At 42.1% G+C, this 24,903-nt stretch overlaps 1 protein-coding gene and 1 long non-coding RNA gene across 2 annotated transcripts in view; one reads left to right on the forward strand and one right to left on the reverse strand.

The window, feature by feature from the left end:
- Positions 1–24,903, forward strand: part of CTNND2 (catenin delta 2) — a 1,196,137-nt gene that overhangs the window by 112,484 nt on the left and 1,058,750 nt on the right. The window lies entirely within an intron of this gene.
- LOC123363893 overlaps positions 1–24,903 on the reverse strand; it is a 34,226-nt gene that overhangs the window by 7,150 nt on the left and 2,173 nt on the right. The window lies entirely within an intron of this gene.

Below are 24,903 nucleotides of genomic sequence, written 5' to 3' on the forward strand. Positions count from 1 at the left end.
CTTCAAGGGGTAGTTGTGCCCTCCTGCTCTGTGCATACTGAGAGCTTGTCTTCACTAGATATGTATACATAGTTAATTGATTGCCATTGACTTGAGGTTCTTTACATATTTGTGAAGGTGAGTGTGGACTCTCCCCACACATTTGTTCCAGATTATGCAACAAATGTTAGTAGCCTAGAACAAACGTGTCCCTGCACTGCTTCCCGCAGCTCGCATTGGCTGGGAACGGTGAACTGCGGCCACTGGGAGCTGCGGGCGGCCATGCAAATGTAACCAAACTGTCTAGCGGCCTGCCAACGGATTACCCTGATGGGCCGTGGGCGGCCTGTGCACCGCAGGTTGCCCACCACTGCCCTAAACTGTAACAGAATACAAATGGGTTTCTCAAAACTTAATTTTTACCATGTAGTATTATAGAAATGTAGTGGCATGACTTTCTCTCTATTCAGAATCTAATTTTTCCCAGAGTGAAGTCTGACACTAACATAGAGGATCAATAGTCAGTTAATATTTCTCTATTATACTAAAATTTAATGTCTGCCACTGTAAAATGTATCTACATGAAACTTTGTGCCAATCCAAAGATTAAGTGTATTTGATGGTTTTGGGGGATGCTCCTTTCAGAAAACCCAAACCAGATCTTAATGCTGATTCACACAGAGTTGAAGTAGGGATAATCATGCCTTATGAGCAATGTTCCCTCTAGTTTTTTCCACCCATGTGCGGAATACATTTTGTTATGTGCACCAGTGTAATGTGCAGATGTGCACCACCAGTAGAAACAAAAAACTAGATATAATTTATATTTTTAAAAAATTACCAATAGGGATAATTACTCCAGCCAGGACAGGTTAGGCATTTTAGAACTCACTACTCAAAGAATTAAATTTAAGTGTAAGAGAGAAATAAAGAGCATGAAATGTATAGACCAGTCAAAAAACTAAAATAACACACATTGAAATAATAAAATTACTGAGAATATATGTGCATTGCGGGAAGTATCAAGAACTAACAACAACAGTGCTGGGTGGTGTGTGACACAGACGTGTGTGTGTGTGTGTGTGTGTGTGTGTGTGTGTGTGAGAGAGAGAGAGAGAGACCCACAAAGACTGTGTGTGTGCTGGCGTGCTGGGGAAGTTTCTGAGAGACACCCATCCGCTGTCTCTTTCAGGCACTCACTGAAAGCTCTCCTACTCCTGAACCATGTCCTTCCACCCTCACTCTGTGGAAATGGGATACATGAGCAGGGCGGAGGGGGAGAGACAGAGTGTGTGTGTGTGAGAGAGAGACAAACAGAGACAGAGATTGTCTGTACTAGCTCCTGGGGAAGTCTCTGAGAGACCGTATGCTGTCTCTTTAAGGCACTCACTGACCCAAAAGCTTGTTTAGACCTCAGAGCTGCTGTGAGTCCTGCACCTGTCCCCTCTACCCTGTTCTGTGGAGATGGGGTACGGGAGAGGGAAAGGGGGATACGCTGACATCAGCACCCTCCTCCCGCACCCTGGCTCTGCACAGCCAGCAGGGGGTTCCCAGGAGCAGCTGCAGGAGCAACATGGCTGCAAAGCAGCAGGCAGGTGGGGGGAGGGGCACCTGAACACATGTTGCCAGCTGGATGTGCATGGCCCTGCTAATCAGCTGTGCGGCACTTGAATCTCTCCTGGGCAGTTGCCCAATCACGCAGCTTCCAGGGAACATAGCTTATGAGTGTAGTATATAAAATAAAATATCTTGGGTCTAACAAGTTTTTTCCCTGGAATACAAATATCTAGGAAAAGGATCTATTTAACTTTAGCAGGAATCACCAATGTATGGCGCAAAACTTTTTGTGAGAAATTTGTTGCCCAAGTTTTTCATTGCAATGGAAGCTTATTGAAGTTAATGATCTTTTAGCGACAGGTAGCAGAGACAGTTTCATAGAAATTTTTGAATTGATAGATGGATATCCTTACTATCAAGATTCAAATCATAAGGGACAGCAAGGTGGCTCTACAGATGTACCTTTTCCAGATAGCCAAGATTTTCAGAAATTGATCTTTAAATTTAGGATTCATAATGCTATGTCTACACTAGAAAGTGGTTATTGGTATATCTATACTGATACAGCTATATTTGCAATCCTTTTAGTGGGTAGCTTAGTTCCTACTGGCAAAAGAGTTGTGCTGCTGCTATAGCTTATACAGTTTCCTGAAGAAAATAAGCTATACTGTCAAAGGGACTTTTTTGCCAGCATAATTGCATCTACACGTGGGCTTTTGCCAATATAGCTATGGGGATGACTTTTTCACACTTCTAGCTATGCTGGCAAAGATTTCAAGTGCAGACCAGGCCTTAGTCCATATTTAGGCAGCAAAAATAGCCTGGTTTTCAATAGTTTTTCTCTAAAAGTCTGCTATTTGTTATCACCACTTAAGAAAGCTGTGATTGGAGTTAAAGATCTGCATTGGAGGAATTAGATATTTGTAGTATGGTGGAAGTGAAAGAGGAATTTGTTTTGGAGGAAAGAACTGTATGGGTGCATATACATATCATGTTATATTGTCTGTAAGAGATGCGATTTTAGGTTTGTGTGGATGTAAATGTCACCAAAATTGTTTTATTTATTACTTCTTGCATTGATAAGATATGCACTTGAGCAACCTTAACTCTAAGGTCCTATCTACACTAGAAAACTCGTTAGAATTTCTCTACCTTTGCTACCACCAGTTCATTCCACTAGTGGCAGCAATGGGGTGGGAGAGCTAATGTAGATAAGTGCAGTAATCACCAGCATTTGAAGTCTCTGATCAGGTAGGTCTGCTGTGAGCAGGGCTGGATAACACAGTGCTTAGAACACCAGGAATTTTCTGTGCTCAGTCTATAATGGGATCTGCACCTTTGCTGATAGGGAAATTTGTGGGGGAGGGCAAACTAAGTTTATTGTCAAAGTTAATAAAGCTTCTGTGGGAATGTCCCTGCTTAAGTGACTATTTATCCATGTTGATAGGTTCTTAAATTATAAAATCCTTGGCACAGGTACTGTCTCTTGCTCTGAGATTTAGCACAGCACCTAGCACAGTGGGTGTCCAATCCTAATGTGGTCCTCTGGGAGCTGCTGCACTAGAAATGTTTAAACATATTTACCTGGAAAACTATGAAAACCTATGTAATAGGGCAGAGGAGTGAGAGAGCTGAAAAGAAAGGGAAGTCAAGAACTGGGGAGCTGAGAGTACAAGGCTGATAAACTGGACTAGGCAGCAGGGTGAGGAAGTCAGCATCTGAGGATGGAAATCATCCATGAAGATCCAGGGCTGTGCTCATCTGTACAGTGAAAAATAAGTTAATCATAGCAGAAATAAGCTAAATATTTTTTTACCTGAGAGCTTCTCTAACTTGCACCAGCAGTAACAGCCCCTTAATAGCTTTTATGCCAGCTTAAAGGTCAGTAGAGCACAGCATGCTTCAGCCACACCGTCTGGTCTCAAGAATAGGTAGCAAAGAGGCATCTATGCCAGCTTTATGTCAGCATAGGATACCCTCACATAAAGAAAGAGGAGTGGCTGTGTGTGTGTGTATATATATATATATATATAAGCAAACTTCATAAAGGAGCTATTCTTGTCTTTAGAATTCTGGACTACACAAATAGATTGGGAGAATGCCTACTTTTAGGATCCCACCAACACTTAGGCATGAGCTAATCACTGGGATTCAGAACTTAAGTGCTGTGGAGACTTCACTGGCAGAAATGTAGGCATTTAGGGACTTTGGGTGCCCAGAGGGTTATTAATGTTGATTCTATTTCAGCTATAAGGGGTGCTTTAGAGCACTTGAAATTTGACCCTCCCTACAACTTCAAGCAGAGATTGAGCAGGGTCCCAGCCACTATAAGCCCTGGGGGCAATTAAGAAACATTAAGAAATTTTCCCTCCGGACTCCCAATCTTAAATGCTTGGCACAAGACCATCCTTGCCCTCCTAAATCCCTTCCCTCCTTGTAATACAGCTGCTCCTGAAAGATGTGTCTGTAGTATAATCTGGTGAAGAGTTCCTTAGTGCCTATAAAAATAGCTACAAGTGACATTTTATACGTCCTAAAAAATACAACACACACAGATGTCTGGCTGTAGAGATCTACTCACAGGACAGACACCTCTATCCATGTGGAACCCCACTGACTTCATGCAGACATAAGAATTTGCCTACCCAGACCTATTTACAGGCTCAGGGCCAGAGATCTATATCAAGGAAAGAAGAATTGAAGCCAAACATAGATTGGTGCTAGAAAATAAGTTATCCCACCCAGTCTCCAATGCCAGAATCAGAAATACTGCCGAACTGAGGTGGATGCATAGGCCCACCATCTAAGCACAACCAGAAAAGGCTGCCTACTAGTCATCACTGACTGTATATTTGAAGTGCAACATGAGTAACTGCCAGGGCCAACGAGCGGGGCGGGGAGGAAGCTAGTACAAATTACCGGGGCTCGGCAGTCCAGAAGGGGGCCCAGCTTCCCTAGCTTCGTCGGCCCTGTTTAGCCAGTCCATCCTTGCTGGGGGGCCCGAAAATTTTTTTTCACCAGGGCCCGAACGCACTCTCAGTGGCCCTGGTAACTGCTCACCAATCATAGCCCAGGTAAAAAGCCTTCAGGAGAAACAAAAACCTCAAAATGGAATTTTTCTGTCAGATTTGGTATTTAACTATTCAAAAATTGTGCTACAACTTGCAATTTTATTTAATTTATTCTAAACACTTGTGTGCAATATTTCTCTTACAAGCTGTATTTAGTGAGAGTTTTGTCCAAAGTTAGTTATATATCTTTAACCAGAGTTGTGGTGCTAGTTATTGACTTTTAGTTCCCTAACTTAGGGCTACATTTTCAGACAGTGCTAAGAAAAGTATTCATCTGTTGTTCTATGCACTTGCTTGTTTCATACCACTTTTTGTAGAGTCAGTATCATTGCCTCCCTGCATATACATATAATTCCCCCCTCTGTTATTTGTAGGGATCTTGTACTGCAACAGGTAGTAAAAATATTTTTAAATTAGGAAAAATGATGTAAACTAAATAATTGCATGGTGCAGTCAAAGTCAGGTGCAGAACCTGAAACTACTTTTAACTATTTTTTCAAACTGACTAGATTTCAAGTTGTCCTTAAATAGTGCAGGAGTATACAGCATGTATTCACTATGTACCAAGAATAGCAAAATTGCAATCATGCAAGATTCAAGTGGCTTTTTCAGAAAACAATTACTATAAACTGGGTCATAGGTTTTGGTAATACAGCAGAAAGCTAATGTAAGGAGCTATCATAGCCCATTGTCTTTTGGACATTATAGCATTTAGAAGCAGAGAGGGGAACAGAAAGAAGGATGCATGGCAGGGCTTCTGGTATTTCCTCGTCTCTCTCCTCCTATGGGGCTGGTATCTCCACTCTGGAAGTAACCTTAATGAGATAACTCCAGAAAGGCTCTTTCAAATTTCTTTCCTATGGACCAGCTTCTCCGGTTGCTGGGTTCAGACAGAATGATATCACTTGTTGATATTAAAGACCACTCTCTCTCTCTCTTCTTGTTCTTTTAGTCTAAGGATTTGTCTACACTAGCACTTTTGTTGGTCAGACATCTGAAAAAGCACACCCCTGGCCAACATAAATTTCACCCACAAAAGTGCTGGTGTGGACAGTGTGATGTCAGAAGGAGAGCGTCTTCTGCTGACATAGTTACCACCACTTGTTGAGAGTGGTTTAATTGTGCTGGGGGGAGAGCTCTCTCCCATCGGCATCGAACAGCTACACAGGAGACCTTACAGTGGCGCAGCTGCAGCTGTACAGCTGTGTTGCTGTAAGGTCCATAGTGTAGACATAGCCTAAGGTGTTTGCACCCCTTTGTTTGAGACTGCTAACCTAACTGTTCCACAGTACACTCATGTATATAGAGAGACTAATTATAGCCAGGAATAATTAACAAGGGCTTGAAGGGACCTAGCTGAGTCAACACTTACCTTCCAGTTTCAAATGCAGGTTTTAACATTTACAAGAAATCAAAATAAAAATAAAGTAACATTTATATTAAAAAATTGCAACCTGTCAAGGCAATACGTGGAATCACGTGAAGTTTATTGCATGTAGGTAATTCCTGAACTATTAAATATTTGTTTACAGTTTGATATGACAGTCATTTCAATTGGAAGAAAATGCCAAAGGATGTGAGAGCTCCAATGCCACTGTGTCCTGCTCTGAGAGAAAAAACAAACAAAAAAAGAAACGGTATTTAAGGATTTCGAAGAGGGTCATCAAACAGGAGAAAGGTGACAGTTTGAGTAGGTTGGAAATGTTTATCCTGTAGAATAGGGAGGCTTGGACATGAAAACCACCATCAATCTGTGATTGATGAGATAACATTAGAAAGAAGTTAGATGACTGTGGCATAATTTAGTCATAAAAAGTAATTTATGAAGGGTTCCTTTTTTTCCTCAAAATGATTACGACAGTCTTGGGTTGAATAAATGACTTTCATATAGCGTTGTCAAGGATAGTTGTTGTAACCATTCACTATAGTTTCCCTCTAGTCACTATTCTGTTTTAAGATGCAGCAAGTGGTTTTATTATTACTAGCAGTAGTAGTAGTAATATTGCCTGTATTTATTCCAGGTAGTATCTTTGATGGAGGTAAGGACAGCAGTGAAGAGGGACTATAGGCAGAGTGGAGCAGGAGAGGATGGAGAAGGCTGTATGACACCAGATCTGTATCATCCTTAATGCTTCTCTTCTCTGCCCTAAGCCCTCTTGGGATATTCTGGCATTGGTGAAGAGAGCCCACACCCCATGTTGGGAAATACTACTTGCCTGTGCAGCTGAAGGTAAAGAGCTTCACTGGTGCAGATAGCCTTGTACATGCATAGAGAATTTATCCTTTGCTGCTACTAACAAATAAACTAATACAATATCTATTATTTATATATGGCCTGGGAATATAGGATCTGTAATAGGCAGCTTTTAAAGGAGACTGTACTGTTTCTATCTACTTTGCTATTTATATGTTTGGCTAAATTGTCTCTATTATCTAAAATTCAGGAATGTAGTTCTGATTGACTGCATTTACTGTAGCATCACCTGAAGGTTTCTTTATTGTTAAATTTAACCATAAGGAAAATGATACCCCAAGTTCCTTTTGGGCTAGCTGAATCTCTCTGTTCTGCTCTGCTTAACAATTAAAGAGCAAAGCTCTCAAGACTGGCCAGGTGCAATATGTTTTTATTTAACTTAAAGACTTAAAGAGCAGCTCTACTTTGCACATTGTGTGCAAATGGCATCCTGGGTTTCCATGTCTGTGGTGTCTCTCTCTCAAGATCACATTTGCTCAATGCACAAGATATTTTTTTTTCTAATTCTAAGCTCTTCAAACTCAGTGTGGTATTGGACGGTGAAGCTGTGTTATTTCTGGTTGGTGAATCTTCAACACTAATAAATAGGTTCTGTAGGCAAAATCTTGTCCTCACTTACAGCTGTGCAACTCCCTTTTCTCCAGTTGTAAGCAATGGTAGAATGTAGAATTTAGTTCACAATTCCACTCCTAATGTGAGAGCCAACATAGAATCCAGCTCATTCTCCCACAGGTATAATGGCTCTGCTCTGCTAAGAGGAGTAAAAGGTAATTTAATCTTATTTTTGTGACTAAAATAAACAGATAAAAAACTCTGTTAATTCATAGCAGACATCTTGAATAAAACAGTGCCATTTTTGCATAGTCACTGTCTGGTCATAACTAAATTACTCTCTCTAATGGTGTCCTCCTGAAGTGTTATTCAGCATAATGCCATTGTCCGTTGCTCAACAATTCAGTTTCATTTGCTTTAGATTTTTCCCCATTGCCCGTGATAGCTTTTATCTAGTGATTAGAAGACTGCGTTCATAATTCTCATCCACCTCATAGGAGATCATCTAGCAGTATTGGGCCTAAAGTGATTAGTTGTTAATAGAATATGCATGTATATAGTTGGGACAGGGAGGAAATCTGTATTGTACAATCCTGTAGCCTTACAGTAGCAGGAAGGGGTGTCATTTTCTTATTTATTTTTATTTTATTTTTACAGGAACTCACTGTTCAGTGGAAACCCCCTTGAGGGGAGGTGGGATTCTATGTCTCCCGGACTATATGTGTAGTCAAACTTAAACCTATGTGTCCATATGCTTTAAAATGTACAGCAACTTAAACCAACAGGATCAGGTGATTCCTTCTGTTTCATTGTGAATAAGGGAGCACATGTGAGTTCATTACATGGATAAAATGTCATTTATGTAGGGGTGAAGAGATGTGGGTATGCAGCAGCTCTACTCCACTCCACACATGTGACCATTAGTAGCCCACCTATGCAAATAGTGCAATTTTATAATTGATGCTGTTGTGGAAGGTGTAGGGAATAGAACTAGGGAGCAGACATTCTCTCTGCAGCATGCTCCTAGAAGAAAGGTCCTAAGTTACACAGTAATGCATAATACCAGCTCCCTCCGTCAGTGTGCAGCTGTGGTGGGAGAAACAATGGCAGCGTGGCAGCCAGTTTACATCAGCCTTATTGTCTCCAACTTTTGCTTATTTTAATAAACAATTTTATATTATGTTTGTTACTTTTTAACACCATTCTCTCTCTGCTTCCTCCCTCCCTGCCTTCCACCTAACAAAATCAAAACTACCATCATGGAAACAGGCCTCTGTGCAACATCACCGTAGCCCCTCCCTGCTCCTTTCAGGTGTCTAACAGCTATTGGGCTGCTAGGAGAGAGCAGATACTTCAGTGCCCCTTAAAATTCTTGCCAGCACCTGTGTAGGACTGCAAGAGGCAGATGTGAGATGCTTGTTGTCTCTCTCTGTTGCACACTACACAAGAGCAGCTGGAATCTTACCCTTTGCTAAAGAAATGCAACTTCATGGTGTGAGACCCTGGCACCCGAATATTCACCATTGCTGTGTAATTAGGATAGGTTTTGCACAAAGTACATCTTGTGAGGTATCATTCTAAAAGTCTTGATCTGCTAGACATTGGATTGTATGTGCTACTGTTGTATGTGAAGTTATGAAGTTTGACTATGTATGTGTTACCGAAACACATTGTGAGGTTGAGAACACCCACAAACAGCCTTTCAGGTATGACACTAAAAAGGCCAAACAATGTTAATGACTTATTGAGGAAATGTACATAAGCACAAGGATTACCCCAGGAACTCTGTACAATAGAAACCTCTCAGAGATTGCACTACACAATGGGAACTGTTTTACCCAGGTCAGAGCAAAAGAGCTTTCCAGCAAATGGGAAGAAAATATAAAAGGGGGAGAATGACATCATGATGGTACCTCGCTCTCCTTGCAACAACATACCTGAGCGGCAAAGACTGAACTGTGGGAAGTGATGGTCTCAGGCTAGAGGGATTTTAAGTCTGTGTATGAAAATCTGGGAAAGCCAAGGCAGCTTGTGCTTTAAGAATCTGCCAGCCTATTTATCACTCAGGGTGAGAATTTGCTAATTCATATCCTACCTATCTAGTATGTTAAACTCAGTTTGTGGGTTTGTTTATTTACTAAGGTAATCTGCTTTGATCTGTTTGCTATCACTTATAATAACTTAAAATCTATCTTTTGTAGTTAATAAACTTGTTTTTGTTTTCGCTAAAAAACTATGTGTGGAAATCCTAACTGGGGGCAGAAAGCTGTTGCATATCTCTCTCCACATTGAGGGAGGGGGTGAATTTTATGAGCTTATGCTGTACGGTTCCCTATGCAGTACAAGAGAGTATAATTGTGGGTTTACCCTCCAAAGGGAGGTACGTGCCTTATGAACTGGGAGGTGCTTTAGCTGAGCCTTCCCATGCAGAGATGATCTCAGCTTCTATGTGAAGCTGCAGCTGGGTGTGTCCCTATCTGTGTGTTTACTGGTGAAGGAGCAAGCTTGGAGAACTTTGAAGTTTATCACAGAACCACAGTGTGAAAGGGAGCCCGGGCTGGTGGGTCTCCCACCAGTCTCAGTGGTACCCCAGTTCCAAGTGGCACCCTGGGGGGAACCCATCACACATGTTATCTTCACAAAAAAATAAATCAGTGTGTTTACCCTTTTAATTTATTGCATGTGTTTTGTGTACCTATTGGCCATTCACTAGACAGCTTGTCCTTTTGAGATGCTAAAATTTTAAAGATAAATGTCAAATTTTTACCCTGAAATGCATTGTACTCTCATATTTTACTTTAAAAAAATACAGCTCTTAATTAAAAACAGCTCTCAAATCTTAATTGGAAATGCTCATTTCAGATTTAATACATCTGAGCGCAGTAAAAAGTGCAGAGTAACAGAGCAAATGAATTAAATTAGTGTGTTTAAATAATTTTTAAAGCAGTGTTTTGGTGGCAAGGAATTAAGTAATCACTGGATGGTTGGGAAAATCTAAGGTTTTTTTTAAGTATTTGCACTGAAACGCTTGTTACATATCCTTAAGACTTTCATCCATTTGATCATGTTTCAAAAGTGTAGATCTAGACAAGGATCCCAAGCTGTCCTACTGTACTGTTCATTCCTACCATACTTTTCTTAGCATAAGGATGTTTGCCTCATTATAGTTCATAGAAAGCAACTTTTATCCACTGCAATTACAGTTAATTTCAGAAGGTTTTGTATAGCTGATGTAGAGCCTCTGTCAATATATCTTTTTCAGGAAACTGCCTGTGTTTATTGTGAGGCATTTCAGAAAACATGCCCAGATAAACTATCCTTTTATTCTGTTTAATAGCCTTTTATATCATTTTCTGATCTGAGTGTGACAGCAAAGAGATTGCAATATCACCATTTCTAACTCTATTTCCTGAATTTTATGGGGCTAGGTAGGGATTTTAAATTCCTTTTCAGTGTTCTGTTCAATTCTGGTTACTTGCTATCTTCTTATATATATCTGTTAAAAAGATCCCAAAACCTCTCCTTCATGGCACTTAAGAAACTTTACATTTGCAAATTGAGACTGGTAAAGTAGATTTTTAAAGGAATTTCCCCTTGCTGTTAACCCCACTTCCTGTTACCTACATATTTCCCTCCATCAGTTAAAGTCTTTCTGGTGTCTATGTTTGTTAACCAAACTTCTAAGCTAACAAAAGTTAATTGGACAATACCCCAGGCTTTTGAAAGGATTTTCACTCAATAGTCGCAGAACTACTTTGTAGTCTTTTAGGACTGTAAATGAAATTGAGTTGGACAGTTGTGAAAATGAAAAAGGCAGCATTTATGATAGAACCCAGAGTTATGAACACCAGAGTTATGAACTGACTAGTCAACCACACACTTCATTTGGAACTGGAAATACACAATCAGGCAGTAGCAGACACAAAAAACAAAACGAAACATATACAGTGCAGTACTGTTTTAAATGTGAACTACTAAAAAAAAATAAAGGAAAAGCAGCATTTTTTCCCTGCATAATAAAGTTTCAAAGCTGTATTAAGTCAATGTTCAGTTGTAAACTTTTGATAGACTAACCATAATGTTTTGTTCAGAGTTACAAACATTTCAGCCTGGGCGGTGAGTCTAATAGGCAGGGGAAGGCTGTGACTCCCCAAACAGTCCCATGTTGCCCCGCCCATGCTCTGTGTGGAGGGCCCCTCTTGCTGCTAGTCCGGTCCAGGCAGGCTGCTCCATTCTTTTCTGGGAAGGAAAGCTGGCTGGGATTAAGGCCACTGGGACATGGGGTAGCTGGGGCTGCCCAGTGCTGGGGTGTCCCCTGGCACTGAGGACGCACCACCCAGCGCTCCAGGGCTGGGGGGAACGGGGTCTGCATGCCACCTGCCTCTCTGGCTCAGGGAGGGGCTGTGCACTGCCTGCCCGGTGCTCTGAGGGGCCAGGTGTGCACTGCCTGCCCGGTGCACTGGAGCTTGGGTGGGAGGCTGGCAGTTGTGGGGAGGAGGGATCTGGGCTTGAGGGGGAAGGGGGCAGGAGGAGCAGGGCCTTAGGCAGAAGGGGTGGGCCAGGCTGCGGGGCTAGCCTCTCAGCGATGGTGGTTCACCCACCTCCCATGTATTTCAGAGTTACAAACAACTTCCATTACCAAGGTGTTTGTAACGCTGAGATTCTACTGTATCTTATTGGGGTAACAACTGCTTATTGAAAGATTACATTACAAGGATAGGAAATTCACATTTCATTACAGCATGGTTTGGCCAGTTACCAAAAATACACACCATAATACAAAAATATGCTCCAACAGAAAGAGAAGCTTAATTTTTGTTGTTGTCACAGCATTGTAGGGACAATCAAACTAAGGAGGAACCAAGAGAGGAGAGTGTGACAAGGAAGAGGGAGTGATTAAACCGGTATTGAAGGCTATAGTGATCAAAGGATGGGGTTCAGGTTTCCAGGCTTGCTCTGAAAGAGGTCTTTTGGGAGCATTTTCAGAGAGAGCAGTTTCAGTGGAGTGAGGTGGGCAGAAGCCAGTTTGAAGGAGATCATGAGGAGTTACATGTGACAAAAATCAAAGCAGAAATTGTGCATTGTCTGTTCAAGGAGTGTCAGGAATCAGAGGCTGCAACAGAGCTAGTCTCCAGGCAGCCTCATCAGTACAGCTGGCCTGCAGCAGGCTGCCTGATTAGCCACACCACCTGATTGGCAATTAATCCAGCAGCAGCAACTCATTGGCTTCTTAATGCTGACGCCCACCACAGTGCCTGTTCCTGTGCTATCTTTAGGATCCTACCAAATTCACAGTCATGAAAAAATGCATCACAGACCATGAAATCTGGTCTCCCCTGTGAAATCTGGTCTTTTGTATACTTTTATGCTATAATATACAGATTTCACAGGGGAGACCAGCATTTGTAAAACTGGGGGTTCCAATCCAAATTGAAGCCATGGGGGAGGAGGGTGGTTTGCAAGGTCATTTTAGGGGGTTCATGGTATTGCCATCTTTACTTCTGCACTGCCTTCATGGCTAGGCGGCCGGAGAGCGGCGGCTGCTGGCCAGGCACCCAGCTCTGAAGGCAGCAGCGCAGAAGTAAGAGTGGCAATACCATACCATGCCATCCTTATTTCTGTGCTGCTGCTGGCAGTGATGCTGCCTTCAGAGCTGAGCTCCTGGCCATCAGTGCCACACTCCAGCCATCCAGCTCTGAAGGCAGCACTGCTGCCAGCAGCAGTGCAGAAGTGAAGGTGGCAATACTGCGACCTCCCTACTATCCCCTTTTGGGTCAGGACCCCAACAGTTTCAGCACCATGAAAATTCAGATTTAAATATCTGAAATCATGAAATTTACCATTTTTAAAATCCTGTGACCGTGAAATTGACCAAAATGGACTGTGAATTTGGTAGGGCCCTAGTTCTCTTGTGCCTGCTGCTCCTGCCTTGCTCCCAGCCTTTCCTCTGATCTGTCCCTGCCCTGAACCCTGTCCCCCTTGCCTGGCATCTGGCTTGCTCCAGTTTCTTCCCTCTGGTTTTGGCTCCTGACTACTAATGCCTGCTCAGACCACTAGGCCTGATGCCCACTCCAGCAACTAGGCTAGACCATCCTCATCCCAGTCAGCTGACAAGGAGCTTAGAAGTAAAAGGAAGAATGGAGTTTACTTGTCAGTTAGAGAGAGAGGTGGGACCACGGGTAATTTATTGAGGATATTGGTTACTACTAGATCTTGCTTTTATGCTAGAAGAGCCAAAGCACATATTTCAGATCACAACTATAATTATAAAATCCTATCATATTCTTCTGTATAAGGGTCTTATTTCTTCCATTATGTTCTCTGCATCCCCTCATTTCTCATCACTGTTAATGAAAATACTAGTTTTTGAAATTTGTTAACCTCCCCTATTTCTGATGCTATTTCAGTCCACCTCATACCCATTTTATTTAATTTTTAATCAAAAAGGCCACATTCTTCCTTCAAATCTGCATGGTCACCTGTCAGCTAAGTATGGGACTAATAGATATGTATCTGAGGATAGAACACTGCCTTTATTCTCCTGAAGCAGTGACTTCTATCAGTCATTCAGAAGATGTCGGGCCAAATTTTGCTCACACTTCCATGAACATTATTCTGGAACGTTTCCTTCAGATATTGGGCAGTCCACAAGCCACTTTCCCATACAGAGAAGAAACATAATGGTGGGATGGGGGAGAGGGAGGAGTTACTGAAGCCCTGAAACTTCAGGAAGAATCTAAGGTAGGAGGAGGATTCTTTCCTAACCAACTTCACTAGAGCTCCCGAGAACACAACTGGGCTACTTGGGCTGCATACTGAAGAAGACTGGTTTGGGAATATCTGCGACCCTGTGCAAAACCTGAGATAACTCTGTCCATAGTAGTAGTGCCCAAAAATCAATGTGAAAATTTCATCCCTGCTCGCCTTACCAAAATTAATTTGCCATACCAGCTGAGTAGGAAGGGAAAATGACCATGGCATAAGTAATTAGTCCAGATATAAATTGGGATGGGATCCCCAGGGTGCAGCCTGGGACTATGAGATCACTGTGCCCCCTTAACTCTCCAGTCTGGGCTGTTTCTCACAATGCTTTGCTAGTGACAAGTAGCAAACCCCTTCAGGACCTGTTATCACTCAGCACAACTGCATGTGGAGCCCCACACCCAGCTAGATTGCATGAATGTGCACAGAGCCACTCATGAATCACACAGAGGAAGGCACCAGACAAATCGCCCCCCAGCTCCCAGCCTTGTACATCAGGAATATACCATCTTGCACTGCTCAAGACCCCCAGTTTGAGAACCCCTGCTATAGAAAGATGTGATCTAGTATACATGTCTTAGCTATTAAAAATGAAGTTAATTTATTGTGGTAACACCTGGGCCCCATTGTTAGATGTCTGTAGAGTGTTGAGCACAAAGAGACTGTTCCTGTCCCAAGTCACTCATAGTCTATGCTGAAGTTGGGTTTCCCCTTCTGCCAGGTGAGTGCTCTAACCACCAGGCTATAGTATTGCTTTCTTGCTCTCTCTCTCTCTCTCTATTTCTCTCTCTCTTTCCCAGTGACTATTCAAGTATTTTATACAAAGTGGAACACCTGCCACAGGAGAAGTGGAGAGAGACCCACCCTAGAATGCCCTGTGGTCTGGTGGTTAGGGCACTCATGTGGATGGGAGGAAACCTAGCTTCAAATCCCCATTCCAAAGTGAGGAGTCAAAGTTGACTCTCCCACATTCCCCGAAAGTGCACCAACCACTGGGATAAAAGTCATAAGGTGGACTCCTCCTCTGGTCATTTTTGAATGTAGTCTGACATATTTTTATCTATCTATAAAATTAATTGTTGTATTCATGTCAAATTCACAAATAGTTTAAAGTCAACCGAAGCTGCTTTTTTCATTGCAAAAATGATTTCTCTGAAAAATGTAATCCAGCTCTAATTATGCGCGGTGTAATAAACAGCAGTCATAGCGTACTAGATGACTAACCACTGTTTAATGCTTTTATCTAACATTTAAATAAGGCAAGTCACTCAAAAGCTAACATTTTCAAAGATGCCTTTAATTCTGAATGTGTGTGTGTTTTGGGTGTTCGAGACACTGTGGTCCTGATTTTCCAATATGCTGAATATCTGTAGCTCTCTCTTATGTAAAGTTATGGGTGTTTGGGATATCTGAAAATCACATACAAGGTATCTTCAAACTGGGGACCCAAAACCAGAGGCTATTTTTGAAAACAATGATCTAAGCACAGAATAAGCACAGAAACTGATTCTTGGATGTTGCTGCCAGCCCCCTGGACAGGGTGAGATGCAGGGCAGGAGTGTTTTTGCAGATAAGGAGCTTATAAAAGGTCAGTGTATTGGTCATGAGGGATTTCAACTACCTAGTTGTGCTTTGGTACAACTAAAGAATTAATAACATCCACAGAGATATCCAGGATTTCTTTCTTACAGTGTATATTTACTGACTAATAAGGACTAAGGCATTTCTGGACTTGATGTGCTTGATTGACCATATTAGCATAAGGGCTCCAGCTTGGAACCATGCCTTCAGATCTAGCCATGAGTCTATAGCTATAAAACATAGTTAGTAGTAGTTTATAGAAATGTTATTTCACCATGATGTTGTCTAACACCATGCAGAGAGTTTTACTTACCGTCTGTGCTTAAAAAAAAAAACCAATAAACATTTTCTCAGGTGCCCCTTTTCTGATCTACAATGTGGTATTGCCCCTGGATATCCAGATATTTGGAGATCATGTGGCACAACTGAATACATATTTAACATTTTGCTAAATATGCATCTTTGAGTTGCAGTGCTTTGCTTCCTGGGCATTAGCTTGATTAAACAGCTGTCAAAATCTGCAAAGTGGATTTTTAGTTCACACCACTGCTCAAATTATGGTTTTATTTCCACTTGTAAAGAATTTATTCTGAATCAATGAATACCTGAAACACTCTTACACTGAATCATCAGCCTTCCTCATAAAAGATCAAATGCTGCCAGCATAAATAACCTCACATTTTGTGGAAGATAAGGACACACTCGAGCATAAGCTTTCTCCAGTACTGAATTTATTTTAATGACAAGAAAATAGACTATTTACTATACGTGCGGCCTTGAATTCTCTGTAATTCTGCAGTCGCAGAATGCATACCTTCCACAAAGCTCTGCTCCATCTAAGCTTTGATTTTAAAATAACCCTCATGGTTCTGAGAATAACCTTGAAAACGCAATCTATTTCTGACTGCTGCTGTGATATCTGCCTGAGTGTGTAGCTAGCCTAAGGCTTAGCCTAAACTTAAAAGTTAGGGTAAACATAACTATGGCACTCAGGGGTGTGAGAAATTCACATCCCTGAGTGCCATAGCTAGGCCAACCTAACCCCTCGTGTGGATGCAGTTAGGTTGATGGAAGAATGTTTGTGTCAGCCTAGGTTCCGCCAGTTGGGAAGGTGGAGTTCCTACAGCGACTGAAGAACCCCTTCCATCACTCTAAGTATCTATACTACAATTCTACAGTGGCACAGTTATGGTGGTAATGTGAAATAGGTGGTAATTCTGAAACCAAAACATGACAATTTTAATGTCAGCATTAACTAATTCAGTTCAAATCGTTTTAGCAAAAAATCCCATTTATTTCAGAATCCAAAATCTCCTCTCTTTACCCCCTTGGGAACCACCAGTCTCATCTGTCCACTACCCAAACATTCAGATTCATACTTACAATACCTACCATGCACACTGAAAACTGAAAATGTGGAAACAGCATAAAACAAATTGAATTTTATATACAAAGTTACTGTACTGACTGTATAATTTGCATATTTAATTAAATCCTCCATTTAAAATGTCTAAATGAAGCTGACACAACATTTCCAGTTTGTTGCACCAGGTTACTGCAGAATCCAGGGATCTTGCTGGAGAATTTAGGTCCATCTTGCTGACTAGTATAAGGGGTCTTAACTATGCTCTGTCTTAATGATCCCAAATGATCCATTCTCTTTCCACACAAGGCTCCCCAAAATGGATTTGTTTTCAATTACAACTGCCGCACAAATAATTAAAAGTAAAAACAGAACAGCTAATGAAAGTTCAAATTGAAGATTGTGAATAATTCTGATTTGGTGTTTATTGGCTGAGTGCTTTTTCTTATGTATGCAGTGTTGTTTTAGCCCAGGATATTAGCAAGAGAAGGTGGGTGAGGAAAATATTTTATTCGACCAACTTCTGTTGGTGAAAAAGACAGGCTTTCAAGCTACACAGAGCTCTTCTTCAAGACTGGGAAATGTACTGAGAGTTTCACAGCTAAATACAAGATCAAACAGATAGTTTAGCACAAATAGCACATATTCTAAGGGATTATTCAAGGTAAAGTGGCCCATTAACACCCCTGTAGGCATAGGACAGGGTTGGGGTGGGGAGTGAGTTACAGATGGTTGTAATAAGCCATAAATCCAGTGTCTTTATTAAGATCGTGATTTAAAGACACTGGATTTATGGCTTATTGCAACAGTCTGTAACCCTCTGTGACAGGTTGGATCACAGAACCCCCCTTGGGAACTGCCAACTGATGTGCCAAGACTACTTCTACTCCTGCTTTCCCTGCCAGCTTGGGACTCCAGCAGCCTGTCTTGTTGAGCCAGACATGCCAGTCTGCTCCAACACAGACCCGGAGTCTGAACCACGTGCCCCAAAGCTGCAGACTTAACTGAAAGCAACTTACAGAAGTGTTCCTTTCTTTAACACTCAGATGCCCAGCTCCCAGTGGGGTCTAAACCCCAAATAAATCTGTTTTACCCTGCATAAAGCTTATACAGGGTAAACTTATAAATTGTTCGCCCTCTATAACACTGATAGAGAGATATGCACAGCTGTTCCCCCGCTCCCCCGCACACACACACACACCAGGTATTAAAACATACTCTAGGTTAATTAATAAGTAAAAAGTGATGTTATTAAATACAGAAAGTAGGATTTAAGTGGTTCCAAGTAATAGCAGACAGAACAAAGTGAATTTCCAAACAAAATAAAATAGAACACTCAAGTCTGTGTCTAAGAAAACTGAATTCAGATAAAAACCTCACCAAATAAGCTTCCTTTTACAGACTAGTCTCCTTCTAGTCTGGGACCAGCAATCACTCACACCCCCTTTAGTTACTGTCCTTTGTTCCAGTTTCTTTCAGGTATCCTTGGGGGTGGAGAGGCTATCTCTTGAGCCAGCTGAAGACAAAATGGAGAGGTCTCCTAAGGGTCTAAGTAGACTTTCTCTTGTGGGTGGAGACCCCTTCCTCTCTCCTATGCAAAGTCCAGCTCCAAGATGGAGTTTTGGAGTCACATGAGCAAGTCACATGTCCATGCATGACTCAGTTTTTACAGGCAGCAGCCATGGCTTACCTGCTACCTTGAACGTCCTCATGTAGACTTCTTATGTGGATTGGAGTCTCCCAAGTTCCATTGTCCCTTAAGTGCTTCTTGATTGGGCACTTAATTTGCACATTCCTTTGTCAAGAAGCTGACCAAATGCTTTACAAAGGCTGCTTAAAAATCAAGCCAGTGCCCAGCAAATATTCATAACTTCCAATACAAAAACGATACATGCATACATATAGGATTAATAGATTCAGTAGATCAGTGAACAGGGGCTGCTAACAGGGAGTTTCGCAAGGGAGTTTAGAGGGGGAGTGGGAAGGGAGTGGGAGTCCCTTGCCGGCCCTAACCCCTTCCCTGTAGCCCCCCCTAAAACCCTAAAACCTATATACCAAACTACATTCTAAAACTACTTTCCGTAAACCACCCTTTCACTAACTAGGAGACAATGCAGGCAGAAGCCCAGCAGCAGAGTGGGGGCTATCCAGTTTATTGCGCTGACTGTCGCATGTATGATTACCTGCCCTGTGGGCGGGTGGCGTACGTGTGCAGTCGGTGCAAGGAGCTCCTGGCCCTCAGAGACCATGTACGGACTTTGGAGGCCAGGGTGGCGGAACTGGAGGAGCTGAGAGAGGCAGAGAGGTATGTTGATGAGGCTTTCCTGGACACTGTAGAATTGTCCCACCTCCGCTTAGACAGCTCCTGTGCTGTTGAGGAGGAAGAAGGGCTCAGGGAAGTAGAGCAGTCAATGGGAGCAGAGGGAAACCTTCCCGTAGTTGGGACCCTCCTTCCAGATGGTGCTGGGGTTACCTCTCGCACTGAGGTTGCCTCTCCGGGGGAGGGAACTCGAGTTTCTAGGAAAAAGCAGGTGTTAGTAATGGGAGATTCGATTATTAGAAATGTAGATAGCTGGGTCTGTGATGACCGGGAGAACCGTATGGTGACTTGCCTGCCTGGTGCGAAGGTTGCGGATCTCTCGAGGCATCTAGATAGACTTATGTGTAGTGCTGGGGAGGAGCCGGTGGTCGTGGTACATGTAGGTACCAATGACATAGGGAAGGGTAGGAGAGATGTCCTGGAAGCCAAATTTAGGCTGCTAGGGAAGAGACTGAAATCCAGGACCTCTATGGTGGCATTTTCAGAAATGCTCCCAGTTCCACGCGCAGGGCCAGGTAGGCAGGCAGAGCTTCAGAGTCTCAATGCGTGGATGAGACGATGGTGTAGAGAGGAGGGGTTCACGTTCATTAGGAACTGGGGAAACTTCTGGGATGGGAGGAGCCTATACAGGAGAGATGGGCTCCACCTAAACCAAAGTGGAACCAGACTGCTGGCACTAAACATTAAAAAGGTTGTAGAGCAGTTTTTAAACTAGGAGATGGGGGAAAGCCGACTGCTGCAGAGGAGCGTGTGGATCGGACACAGACTTCTCTTAGGGGAGAGTCTGATGATAGAGAATCTCCAGGTTATAGTCAGGAGCAGAGGAATGAGAAGTATAATGTAAGGGCTGGATCAGATGATAAACAGTCACATAAAAAAGAATCTGGCACATCAGAAAAAGGTAGGCTAATAAACAGGGACAAGTTTTTAAAGTGCTTGTACACAAATGCCAGAAGTCTAAATAATAAGATGGGTGAACTAGAGTGTCTTGTGATAAAGGAGGATATAGATATAATAGGCATCACAGAAACCTGGTGGACTGAGAGTAATCAATGGGACACAATCATTCCGGGGTACAAAATATATCGGAAGGACAGAACAGGCCGTGCAGGGGGAGGAGTGGCACTATATGTTAAAGAAAGTGTAGATTCAAATGAAGTAAAAATCTTAAGCGAATCCACAGGTTCCATAGAGTCTCTATGGATAGAAATTTCATGCTCTAGTAAAAATATAACAGTAGGGATCTATTATCGACCACCTGACCAGGACAGTAATAGTGATGATGAAATGCTAAGGGAAATTAGAGAGGCTATCAAAATTAAGAACCCAATAATAGTGGGGGATTTCAATTATCCCCATATTGACTGGGAACATTTCACTTCAGGACGAAATGCCGAGATAAAATTTCTCGATACTTTAAATGACTGCTTCATGGAGCAGCTGGTACGGGAACCCACACGGGGAGAGGCGACTCTAGATTTAATCTTGAGTGGAGCACAGGAGCTGGTCCAAGAGGTAACTATAGCAGGACCGCTTGGAAATAGTGACCATAATACAATAGCATTCAACATCCCTGTGAGGGGAAGAACATCTCAACTGCCCAACACTGTGGCCTTTAATTTCAAAAGGGGGAACTATACAAAAATGAGGGGGTTAGTTAGACAAAAGTTAAAAGGTACAGTGACTAAAGTGAAATCCCTGCAAGTTGCGTGGGCCCTTTTTAAAGACACCATAATAGAGGCCCAACTTCAATGTATACCCCAAATTAAGAAAAACAGTAAGAGAACTAAAAAAGAGCCACCGTGGCTTAACAACCATGTAAAAGAAGCAATGAGAGATAAAAAGACTTCCTTTAAAAAGTGGAAGTCAAATCCTAGTGAGGCAAATAGAAAGGAGCACAAACACTGCCAACTTAAGTGCAAGAGTGTAATAAGAAAAGCCAAAGAGGAGTTTGAAGAACGGCTAGCCAAAAACTCCAAAGGTAATAACAAAATGTTTTTTAAGTACATCAGAAGCAGGAAGCCTGCTAAACAACCAGTGGGGCCCCTTGATGATCAAAATTCAAAAGGAGCGCTTAAAGACGATAAAGTCATTGCGGAGAAACTAAATGGATTCTTTGCTTCAGTCTTCACGGCTGAGGATGTTAGGGAGATTCCCAAACCTGAGCTGGCTTTTGTAGGTGACAAATCTGAGGAACTGTCACAGATTGAAGTGTCACTAGAGGAGGTTTTGGAATTAATTGATAAACTCAACATTAACAAGTCACCGGGACCAGATGGCATTCACCCAAGAGTTCTGAAAGAACTCAAATGTGAAGTTGCGGAACTATTAACTAAGGTTTGTAACCTGTCCTTTAAATCGGCTTCGGTACCCAATGACTGGAAGTTAGCTAATGTAACGCCAATATTTAAAAAGGGCTCTAGGGGTGATCCCGGCAATTACAGACCGGTAAGTCTAACGTCGGTACCGGGCAAATTAGTTGAAACAATAGTAAAGAATAAAATTGTCAGACACATAGAAAAACATAAACTCTTGAGCAATAGTCAACATGGTTTCTGTAAAGGGAAATCGTGTCTTACTAATCTATTAGAGTTCTTTGAAGGGGTCAACAAACATGTGGACAAGGGGGATCCGGTGGACATAGTGTACTTAGATTTCCAGAAAGCCTTTGACAAGGTCCCTCACCAAAGGCTCTTACGTAAATTAAGCTGTCATGGGATAAAAGGAAAGGTCCTTTCATGGATTGAGAACTGGTTAATGGACAGGGAACAAAGGGTAGGAATTAATGGTAAATTCTCAGAATGGAGAGGGGTAACTAGTGGTGTTCCCCAAGGGTCAGTCCTAGGACCAATCCTATTCAATTTATTCATAAATGATCTGGAGAAAGGGGTAAACAGTGAGGTGGCAAAGTTTGCAGATGATACTAAACTACTCAAGATAGTTAAGACCAAAGCAGATTGTGAAGAACTTCAAAAAGATCTCACAAAACTAAGTGATTGGGCAACAAAATGGCAAATGAAATTTAATGTGGATAAATGTAAAGTAATGCACATTGGAAAAAATAACCCCAACTATACATACAACATGATGGGGGCTAATTTAGCTACAACGAGTCAGGAAAAAGATCTTGGAGTTATCGTGGATAGTTCTCTGAAGATGTCCACGCAGTGTGCAGAGGCGGTCAAAAAAGCAAACAGGATGTTAGGAATCATTAAAAAGGGGATAGAGAATAAGACTGAGAATATATTATTGCCCTTATATAAATCCATGGTACGCCCACATCTCGAATACTGTGTACAGATGTGGTCTCCTCACCTCAAAAAAGATATTCTAGCACTAGAAAAGGTTCAGAAAAGAGCAACTAAAATGATTAGGGGTTTAGAGAGGGTCCCATATGAGGTAAGATTAAAGAGGCTAGGACTCTTCAGTTTGGAAAAGAGAAGACTAAGGGGGGATATGATAGAGGTATATAAAATCATGAGTGATGTTGAGAAAGTGGATAAGGAAAAGTTATTTACTTATTCCCATAATACAAGAACTAGGGGTCACCAAATGAAATTAATAGGCAGCAGGTTTAAAACAAATAAAAGGAAGTTCTTCTTCACGCAGCGCACAGTCAACTTGTGGAACTCCTTACCTGAGGAGGTTGTGAAGGCTAGGACTATAACAATGTTTAAAAGGGGACTGGATAAATTCATGGTGGCTAAGTCCATAAATGGCTATTAGCCAGGATGGGTAAGAATGGTGTCCCTAGCCTCTGTTCGTCAGAGGATGGAGATGGATGGCAGGAGAGAGATCACTTGATCGTTGCCTTTTAGGTTCACTCCCTCAGGGGCACCTGGCATTGGCCACTGTCGGTAGACAGATACTGGGCTAGATGGACCTTTGGTCTGACCCGGTACGGCCTTTCTTATGTTCTTATGTTCTTATGTAACCTTTACAGAGATATGTTGTATGGCATATGTAGCATAAAACATATTCCAGTTATATTATATATACATTAATAAGCATATTCCCATGAAGACTTATGGGGTACACTGTCACACCCTCTAACCAACTTTTTTGTCCTGTGACTACAAGGGTGTTAAGGGGCCACTTCACCTCGCTTGGCTTCATGGCATTCTCTGTGCTTGAGAATTTTGGGTGTAGTGATTCTTTCCACTATATACAGTTAAGAAGAATTCTTAGTGAAACTCCATGAATACTGAAGCTAAATTGACTCTATTGCCTAACACAATAGGAGTAGAGAAGATGGTGTCAGGAGTTATTCATAGATTCATGGATTATAAAGCCAGAAGGGACCATTGTGATCATCCAGTCAGACCTGCTGCATAACACAGGCCATAGAACTTCACTGCATTAATTCGTGCTTGAACTAGAACATCTCCCTTGGGGGGAGGAGGAAAGGTACAATCATGAATTTAAAATTTTGGTCAATTACACTCACCGTTAAAATTTTACGCCTTATTTCCAGTCTGAATTTGTCTAGCTTCAATTTCCAAACATAGTATCTTGTTATACCTTTGTCTGCTAGATTGAAGACCCCTCTGCTATCAAATTTGTGTTCTCTATGTAGGTACTGTGATCAAGTCACCCCATAATCTTTTCGTTGATAAGCTGAATAGATAGAGTTCCTTGAGTCTATCAATAAGCAGGGGTGGCTCCAGGCCCCAGCATGCCAAGCGTGTGCTTGGGGTGGCATGCTGCGGGGGGGCGCTCTGCTGGTCGCCGGGAGGGTGGCAGATGGCTCCGGTGGACCTCCCGCAGGCACGCCTGAGGGAGGTCCACCGGAGCCACGGCACCGGCGACCGGCAGAGCGCCATCCGCGACATGCCGCGGTGCTTGGGGCGGTGAAATGTCTAAAGCCACCCCTGTCAATAAGGCATGTTTTATAATCCTATAATAATTCTCATGGCTCTTCTCTGTACCCTCTCCAGTTTTTCAACATCTTTCATTAATTTCGGACACCAGACTGGCCACAGTATTCCAGTAACAGTTGCTTTAGTGCCAGATATAGAGATAATATAATCTGTGTACTCCTATTCAAGATTCCCCTGTTTATACATACAATGATCTAATTAGCCCTTTGGGCTGCAGCATCACATTGGGAGCTCATGTTCAGCTCATTATCCATCATAATTCCCCCAAACCCTATTCAGAGTCAGTGCTTCCCAGGATAGAGTCTCCTAAACTATAAGGATGGCCTTCATTCTTTGTTCCTAGTAATGATTTTATGTTTTCTTCCAGGTCATTAATAATACAATTGTTAAATAGTGTAAGGCCAAAAACTAATCACTGCAGGAGACTACAAGAAACACATCCATTTGATGATAATTCTCTGTTTACTATTGCATTTTGAGTCCTATCAGTTAGCCAGTTTTTAGTTTATTTAATGTGTGCCTTGTTGACTTTTTTCATCATTCTAGTTTCTTAAGCAAAATGTTGTGCACTACCAATTCAAATG

Source organism: Mauremys mutica, chromosome 2 (genome assembly GCF_020497125.1).
Source record: "Mauremys mutica isolate MM-2020 ecotype Southern chromosome 2, ASM2049712v1, whole genome shotgun sequence".
Lineage (NCBI taxonomy): Eukaryota > Metazoa > Chordata > Testudines > Geoemydidae > Mauremys > Mauremys mutica.